The sequence below is a fragment of the Triticum aestivum genome, chromosome 3B, assembly GCF_018294505.1.
Source record: "Triticum aestivum cultivar Chinese Spring chromosome 3B, IWGSC CS RefSeq v2.1, whole genome shotgun sequence".
NCBI classification, from domain to species: domain Eukaryota; kingdom Viridiplantae; phylum Streptophyta; class Magnoliopsida; order Poales; family Poaceae; genus Triticum; species Triticum aestivum.
The window spans coordinates 473,744,853-473,754,412 of NC_057801.1; positions in this window are offsets into that span (position 1 = coordinate 473,744,853).

Sequence of the window (9,560 nt, forward strand, 5' to 3'; positions counted from 1 at the left end):
AGCAACTCAAGCAAGGTCAGTCCGCACACGAAATGGCGACACACTTAACAGGACCCCTTTGGCAGACATGTGGCTCATCCACCGTCTTGTTCCACGTGCGATGCACCAAATTATAGTTCGAAGCAGCGATTGGAATTGGAGGCACCCCGGTTGTAGCGCTACAGTAGTAGAAAATGAGCGATGAGGGGTCAAATCACAAAGCCCCACATTTCACGCATTAAGCTGGACGGACGAAGCAACCATCATTTCACTCTAGCGCGCAAGAGCATAAAGAAAAAAGAGAAAACAATGATGCGTGTGGCAGCTACCTAGGGCACCCTAGGGTAGGGGTCTCCACTACAGATCCTTTTTTTGAAAGCGCCTCCACTACAAATCAGCTTCTCCCTCATCCTCTTGAAGAAAACCGATGATGAGTGCGGCGGTAGGGTTTGTAGGAGTACTACGGCGTGCGGGGCCACGTCGTAGTAAACGGGTTCGAGTCGACGCCTTAAATTTGTGTGGGCCGCTTGGTTTTACGGGAATGAGGCAACATTTTGGGTTCCAGGACCAGTGGAGATATAGTACGTACAAAAAATTGTGGACGTAGGTTCGACCGAAAGGCAATGATGCATGGGCCTTGCATTTTGAGATACCCGGGGGGGCGCGTGAAATTTGCTACTCTACTCAAAACTAGTAAGGTACACATGTATTGAACGCATGAGATTTCGAAACCAAATTATGAATAAATACACACTATAGCATGTAAAGCTTTGAGTCATATATGCATGATGTCGATGTTCGTTTATTTCTTATAGTTCATCTCATTCAAAATCAATTAGTTTTATAAAAATGTTAAGATTCATGGGGTTGTGCATTGTAAATCATAAAGTAAAAAACAAATAATGGCAATTCATTTAGAAAAAAATAATCAATTATGATACAGAAGATTCTAGAACAAAGGAGAAGTGCTTGTGTTTTAAGGTTTGTGCATTATGCTTAAGTTCAACCATGGAGTCTTCTAAATTGTACATGTGGCAGATCTGGTGGAATGTTGATGATATCCAATGGCCAGTAGTGCTCGGATTTGCCCATCTCTGCACTGTCGAGTTAGCTTCATCCAGCGACCATCTTTCAAAATTATTGGCAGACTATATAGTTCTTGTGCCATAGTTGCATGTTTTGGAAAAACGCTACTAGTGGGTTGTACTATCTATTTAGGAATAGAAGATGTATACATGGAAGTTGTAGGGAAAGAGATGACATGGAGCATCTCAATTCCTATGAGTAGGGATTGGAAAAGAGATGTCATTTTGTTCACATCATAGGAACTTTTCTATTGAATCTAGAGATGACAAGTTGAAAGGGATCGAGAAGAGGTGTCTAGAGGGGGGGGGTGATTAGACACTAAGTACCAAAAGTTGCAGTTTTTAACTTCTTTATGTTGGAGCGGAGTTTAGGCACAAGTTTAACAATCACAACACATATCAAGCAAGTGTGCAAAGAGTATATGAGCAGCGGAAAGTCAAGCATGCAACTTGCAAGAATGTAAAGGGAAGGGTTTGGAGGATTCAAACGCAATTTGGAGACACGGTGATTTTTGAGCCATGGTTCCGATAGGTGGTGCTATCATACATCCACGTTGATGGAGACTTCAACCCATGAAGGGTAACAGTTGCGCGAGTCCACGGAGGGCTCCACCCATGAAGGGTCCACGAAGAAGCAACCTTGTCTATCCCACCATGGTCGTCGCCCACGAAGGACTTGCCTCACTAGCGGTAGATCTTCATGAAGTAGGCGATCTCCTTGCCCTTACAAACTCCTTGGTTCAACTCGGCAATCTTGTCGGAGGCTCCCAAGTGACACCTAGCCAATCTAGAAGACACCACTCTCCAAGAAGTAACAAATGGTGTGTTGATGATGAACTCCTTGCTCTTGTGCTTCAAATTATAGTCTCCCCAACACTCAACTCTCCCTCACGGGATTTGGATTTTGTGGAAACAAGGTTTGAGTGGAAAGCAACTTGGGGAAGGCTAGAGATCAAGATTCATATGGTAGGAATGGAATATCTTGGCCTCAACACATGAGTAGGTGCTTCTCTCTCAGAAAATGTATGCTGGAAGTGTATGTTCATTCTGATGGCTCTCTCCACCAATGAAGAGTGGGTGGAGGGGTATATATAGCTTCCACACAAAATCTAACCGTTACACACAAATTGCCAAACTCGGTGGGACCGAATTGGTAAACTCGGTCAGACCGATTCAGCAAATCTAGTGACCGTTAGGATTTTCGGTGGGACCGACATGCAACTCGGTAGGACCGATATGGCTAGGGTTAGGGCATAACGTAATCTCGGTGAGACCGATTACACAAACTCGGTGGGATCGATTTTGGTAATAAGCTAACCAGAGAGTTGGTCAGGCAAACTCGGTAGGACCGATTACACAAACTCGGTAGGACCGATTTTGGTAATAAGTTAACCCGAGAGTTTGCATTGTAATCTTGGTAGTACCGATTACTCAAACTCGGTGAGACCAATTTTGGTAATGGACATACATAGAGAGATTACAATCCCATCTCGGTGAGACCGAGATCCCTATCGGTGAGACCGATTTGCCTAGGGTTTGTGGCAGTGGCTATGATATCTGAACTCGGTGGCGCCGAATAGAAAGAATCTGTGGGGCCGAGTTGGACTTGTGGTTTAGGACATGTGTGGATGTGAGAAGGTAGTTGAAGGCTTTGGAGCATATAACTAAGCACTTGAGAAAGCAAGCCATTAAGCAACACCTCATCCCCTCTTGATAGTATTGGCTTTTCCTATAGAGTCAATGTGATCTTGGATCACTAAAATAGAAAATGTAGAGTCTTGATCTTGGAGCTTGATCCAATCCTTTGTCCTTAGCATCTTGAAGGGGTTCCACATCCTTTAGTCCATGCCACTCCATTGTTGAACTTGTCTGAAACATACTAGGTAAAAGTGTTAGTCCAACAAGAGATATGTTGACATTAATTACCAAAATCACCCAGGGAGGACTTGTGCTTTCAATCTCCCCCTTTTTGGTAATTGATGACAACATACATCAAAGCTTTAGATAAAGATATAGAGAATAGCAAGTAAAGCTTTGGGAAAACATGTAACAAGCATAGGCTCCCCCTACATGTATGCAATCATGTGAATATGGAATATAGAAGCATGTGAGAGAATAACAATGATAGAGTAAGCAATGTGTTACATGTATCTTGGCTATATGCATCAGAGCAAATGAAGTGAATATGGGAAATGTACCTTCATGCTCATGAGTCCTTCTTGCAAAAAGTATGTACATCAGCAAGAATTCCTCATACACATTACTGTGATGCATATACTTACCTTGTGGTCTTGAGTTGGCTTAAGATGGAATGAACATGCATAAACAAGGTTAGATAACACAGATACACTACTAGCCAGAGAAAACAGAAGAAACCACAAGACTACCAAGACTGGGATGACATGTAGAGAGTGAGTACTAAGTACCACATTTGATATAGACATGTCCCCAAAGGTAAAGATGTGCAATGAATTTAAAGAATTTCTTTCCCTTAGATGTCTTGCTCCCCCTGAATCTAGCATGGGATACTGGGAGAAGATAGGGACCAGAAAATCAGAGCAAAATGCAAAATCAGAGCTCAAAGAAACAAGTGAACAGAGCTAATGCAAATAAGCACATATGAACATGTATTTCCCTTCAAGAAGACATGTGGAGTCTCTCCTCTTTGAACACCAAGCATCTGGGATCCTTGAAGATTACTCTCTTCTTGAGTATTCTCTCCCCCTGGAGATATCTCTCTCCCACTATTGAAGTGATAAGCTTTGATGTGATCTCTTTCTCCCCCTTTGACATCAATTTCCAAGAAGGGCCTTCTGGAATTTGTCGTGAATGGGTTTGGTCCTTGAGTCAGAGCACAAAGCAATGATAAAAATGTGATGCTTGTAGAGGACAAGATTCATTGAGTGGAGTTGGATCAAAAGTAATGCAGGAATAAGTGGCAAAGTGGTTCTCCTGTAGTGAAATCGGTGGCACCGAGTTGGATGCTTCGGTTGCACCGAATGATTTCGGCTAGACCGAAAACAAGAAACCGGTGTGACCGAGTTCATCACAGAGAAAACACTTGTCACCTCAGCTCTCTAGACAAGTAAGATCTCACAAGGATTTGCAAGGAATTAACAGAAAGATTTGCATTGAATTGGATGCAGGGAATGCAGAACAGAAAAGAAAAGAAATCTAGATGAAGTTTTTTTTGAAAAGGGGAAACAAATATGCATGAGACAAATGCAAGAGCACAGAAAAGAACACGAGAGAACTTCATCTAGAATTGGTCGGCGACAAAGTCACCTATGTTAGAGTATATTGACTTATGAGTCAAGTGAGATCACTTGATCATAGGTCATACTCATCGTTTAAGCTCAAAATGGGGTTACCATTTTTCGTTTAAGCATCTTGATGTATTCTCATCTTGTCGAGTTGCTTTGACTCATGACTTGGAGTAAAGCTTCTCTTAGATGGAATAACATACCTTGGGTGCTGGTGTTGATCGTGATCATGTAGTTGAACTTGTGTGGGTTGCTCAAGGTTGATGTAGCTCATCAAGAGTTGGGAGCACCACTTGGAGTTTGAGTTCATCTTCCTACATGGGTTATCTTGCAAGGAAGAGCACTTGTGTATCCAAAATGACAATCATGAAACTCAACATAGAATTTGTCAAAGGATATGTTTGAATGATTCTGTGCTTCCTTGTCGTCAACCACCATTGTGTAGAGACTTGGTGATGTGGAGATTGCTCAAGATGTGAGTGAGTTGCAATCTCATAGAATTAGATTCATCCAAGTACCTACAAGGGTTAGATAACATGCAAGATGCAAATATATCCAAGACATAAGAGTTTCATCATAAGAGAAATATCAAGGATTAGTCATAAGCTCATGTCTTGCATGTATCCAATGGAGTTCCTACTCCAAGTTTGAAGCATCAATGATGTTCAATTCTCCTCTTAACCTGCAAAACACTCTCTCATCAAGTGGTTTAGTAAATATATCCGCTAATTGCTTTTCAGTGCGAACATGCTTAAGATTAATGTCACCCTTAGCAACATGATCTCGAATGAAATGATGACGAACTTCAATATGCTTAGTTCGAGAGTGTTGCACGGGATTATGAGCAATCTTGATAGCACTTTCATTGTCACAAAGTAATGGAACATGTTTCACATATATCCCATAATCTTTAAGAGTTTGGGTCATCCAAAGTAATTGAGCACAACATGAACCAGCGGCAATGTATTCCGCTTCGGCGGTGGATAAGGATACCGAGTTTTGTTTCTTGGAAGACCAAGACACAAGAGATCTACCAAGAAATTGACAAGTACCCGAAGTGGACTTTCTATCAACCTTGTCACCGGCATAGTCCGAGTCGGAGTAGCCAACAAGATCGAAAGAGGCCCTCTTAGGATACCAAATGCCAAAATTTGGTGTATGGATTAAGTATCTCACTATCCTTTTCACGACCTTAAGATGACATTCTTTAGGAGCAGCTTGATATCTTGCACACATGCACACACTTAGCATGATATCGGGACGTGAAGCACATAGATATAACAATGAACCAATCATAGAGCGATAAACCTTTTGATCGACCGGTTCACCATCTTTGGTCAAATCAAGATGTCCACTAGTAGGCATGGGTGTAGTCATACCTTTGCATTCTTGCATATTGAACTTCTTGAATAAGTCCTTGGTGTACTTCGTTTGAGAGACAAAGGTACCTTCCTTAGTTTGCTTGATTTGCAAACCAAGAAAGAATTTGAGTTCACTCATCATAGACATCTCAAACTTCTCCGACATTAGCTTTCCAAACTTTTCACTAAAATGAGGGTTAGTAGAACCAAATATAATATCATCAACATAGATTTGGCACACAAATAGTTCTCCATTAACCCTTTTAGTAAAAAGAGTAGAATCTATTTTTCCAATTTCAAAGCCTTTTTCAATAAGGAACTTGGTCAAGCATTTATACCACGCTCTAGGAGCTTGTTTAAGATCGTAAAGAGCTTTGTGTAGTTTGTAAACATGATCAGGTTTCTTTGGATTAACAAAGCCAGGAGGTTTTTTAACATAAACTTCCTCCTCTACTTCACCATTTAGAAAAGCACTTTTAATGTCCATTTGGTACAAGGTGATATCATGGTGATTAGCATGGGCAAGTAAGATGTGAATGGACTCAAGTCTAGCAACGGGAGCATAAGTCTCACCATAGTCCATACCTTCAACTTGTGTGTAGCCTTGGGCGATGAGACGTGCTTTGTTGCAAACTACTTGTCCATCTTCATCTTGCTTGTTGCGAAACACCCATTTGGTACTGATGATGTTGTGGTTGTCGTCGGGCTTCTCAACCAATGTCCAAACTTGATTTCTCTCAAAGTTGTGTAGCTCTTCATGCATGGCGTTTATCCAATCCGGATCTTCCAATGCTTCTTCTACCTTCATAGGTTCAATGCTAGATATGAATGAATAGTGTTCACAAAAGATAGCTAAACGAGTTTTAGAGCGAATGATTCTCTCGGTTTGGATATCATTGTAGATTTGCTCGACGAGATGATCTTTAGAAATTCTTGCTCGAACTCGTGTCAGCTTTTGCTTGGGTCTTGGTTGAACATCTTCTTCATCTTGTTCTTCTTCTTGTTCTTCTTCTTGTTCTTCTTCATTGTTGGCGTTGTCGTTCTCTTGTCATGGTGGAGAAGGAGGTTGTTGACATTCTTCTTGATGCGCTTCCTCGTTTCCTTCATCTTGGTGTGTCCCACTTGTGGATGCTTCCGTATCAATTCTTGGTTCACCTTGTTGTGAGGTAGAAGCTTCCACTTGGACGGACGAGGTACTCTCCTTCACCTCTGTTGGACGAATCTTGCCAATAGACTTGTCTTGGACTGCTTCCGAAGGATCTTTGTCTCCTACATCAATTGGCAATTGCTCTACTTGCGAGCCATTAGAGTCACCAAACTTCACATCTACCGTTTCTTCAACCTTTCGGGTGAAATTGTTGTAGACACGGTATGTGTGAGAGTTTGAGCCATAAACAAGTAGGAAACCTTCATGAGACTTAGGAGCAAATTTAGAACGACGATGCTTATCAAGAATGTAGCACTTTGAGCCGAATACTCAAAAGTATCCAACTTGGGGTTTGTTAATGGTGAGGAGCTCGTATGTATTCTTGCCGAGTAGCTTGTGAAGATACAAGCGATTTGTTGCATGACAAGTTGTCTCAACCACTTCCGCCCAAAAGTGCTTCGGCGTCTTGTACTCATCAAGCATCATTCTCGCCATTTCGATGAGCGTCCAGTTCTTCCTCTCAACAACTCCATTTTGTTGAGGTGTGTACGTAGCAGAGAACTCATGTGAAATCCCTTCTTCATCAAGAAAGGTGTCCACATTTGCGTTCTTGAGCTCCGTTCCGTTGTCTCTGCGAACCTTCTTGATCTTCACTTCAAATTGATTTTGGGCCTTCCTAGCGAAGTTTTTGAAGATCTTTTGAACCTGCGATTTATCATCGAGAAAGAACACCCACTTAAATCTTGAAAAATCATCAACTATAAGTAGACCAAAAGAATTTCCACCGAGACTCTTGTAGGCGTTCGGACGAAAGAGATCCATGTGAAGTAGCTCGAGTGGCCTCCTTGTGGTCATGATGTTCTTCACGGGATGCCTTCCTCCAACCTGTTTACCTGCCTGACAAGCACTACAAAGTCTATCCTTATCAAATATGACATCATTAACGCCAAGGATATGATTTCCTTTAATAAGCTTGTCAAGGTTTCGCATACCAACATGACCTAATCGTCTATGCCATAACCAACCTTTATAGGATTTAGCAATAAAGCATGTTCTAGGTTGAGCCTTTTTAGTGAAATCAACAATGTATAGATCACCTCTACGCACACCGGTAAAGACCATTTTATGATTATCTCTACAAAACACTTGTCAATCTACTTTAGTAAATAGGACATTGAAACCGAAATCAGCAAGTCTAGATATTGAAAGTAAGTTATAGCCAAGAGATTCAACGAGCATGACATTTTGTATGGAGCTGTCATGTGATATGGCCACCTTACCGAGGCCAACCACCTTACCCTTTGAGTTGTCACTGAAAGTGACATACTTTCGAGGACCATTGTTTTCAGAAAGCTCCCGAAACATGTCTTTATCTCCGGTCATGTGATCGGTACATACACTATCAAGAACCCATTCCTTTCCTCCTGTCATATATGCCCGAAGATTTGCCATAAGACCAAAGTGTCTCATTGCATCATCAAGATCGAAGTCACTGTCATCATCCTCATCATAGTATCCATGTTCAACATCGTCATGTGGTGGATCAAATCAGAGAGAGGGTAATTTGTTAGAGTGATTTTGACAATGATCTTGTTTATGACTTTTTATAGCTTCGGAAATAATATCACTAATAATTCCAACATCTCCTTTGGCACGCATAAGGTTTGTAAGCTCAAATAGACAATCACCAAACATAGGATCACTAGAATTCATCTTACTCAAGGCAATAGACTTATGGAGAATTTCATCTAGGTTTTTCAAGGAATAATTTGGAAAGCATTCCTCAAGAAATTTCCATATAGTGTAGGAACACTTAAGAGTAGGCCAACATCCTATCAAGTTTCTAGGCAAGCCTCTAATGATAAGTTTGGCAGTTCTAAGATTGCGGATCATGTCAATTGACTCATCAAGGGTAGGATGCATAGGATCAACATGAGGTGCACAAGGGCTACCAATGTACTTGTTCAAATGATATTGATTGAAAATCACAAGCATCTCATTTTTCCACTCATGAAAGTACTCTCCATCAAGTATAGGTACTCTATGTCTAAGACTCCCAATAGTAGACTCATCCATCTTCCTCCAATGGTGTTTAAACGAAAGCAATGGAGACCAAAGCTCTGATACCAATTGAAAGGGATTGAGAAGAGGTGTCTAGAGGGGGGATGATTAGACACTAAGTACCAAAAGTTGCAGTTTTTAACTTCTTTAAGTTGGAGCGGTGTTTAGGCACAAGTTTAACAATCACAACACATATCAAGCAAGTATGCAAAGAGTATATGAGGAGCGGAAAGTCAAGCATGCAACTTGCAAGAATGTAAAGGGAAAGGTTTGGAGGATTCAAACGCAATTTGGAGACACGGTGATTTTTGAGCCGTGGTTCCGATAGGTGGTGCTATCGTATATCCACATTGATGGAGACTTCATCCCACGAAGGGTAACGGTTGCGCGAGTCCACGGAGGGCTACACCCACCAAGGGTCCACAAAGAAGCAACCTTGTCTATCCCACCATGGCCGTTGCCCACGAAGGACTTGCCTCACCACCGGTAGATCTTCACGAAGTAGGCGATCTCCTTGCCCTTACAAACTCGTTGGTTCAACTCCACAATCTTTTCGGAGGCTCCCAAGTGACACCTAGCTAATCTAGGAGAAACCACTCTCCAAGAAGTAACAAATGGTGTGTTGATGATGAACTCCTTGCTCTTGTGCTTCAAATGATAGTCT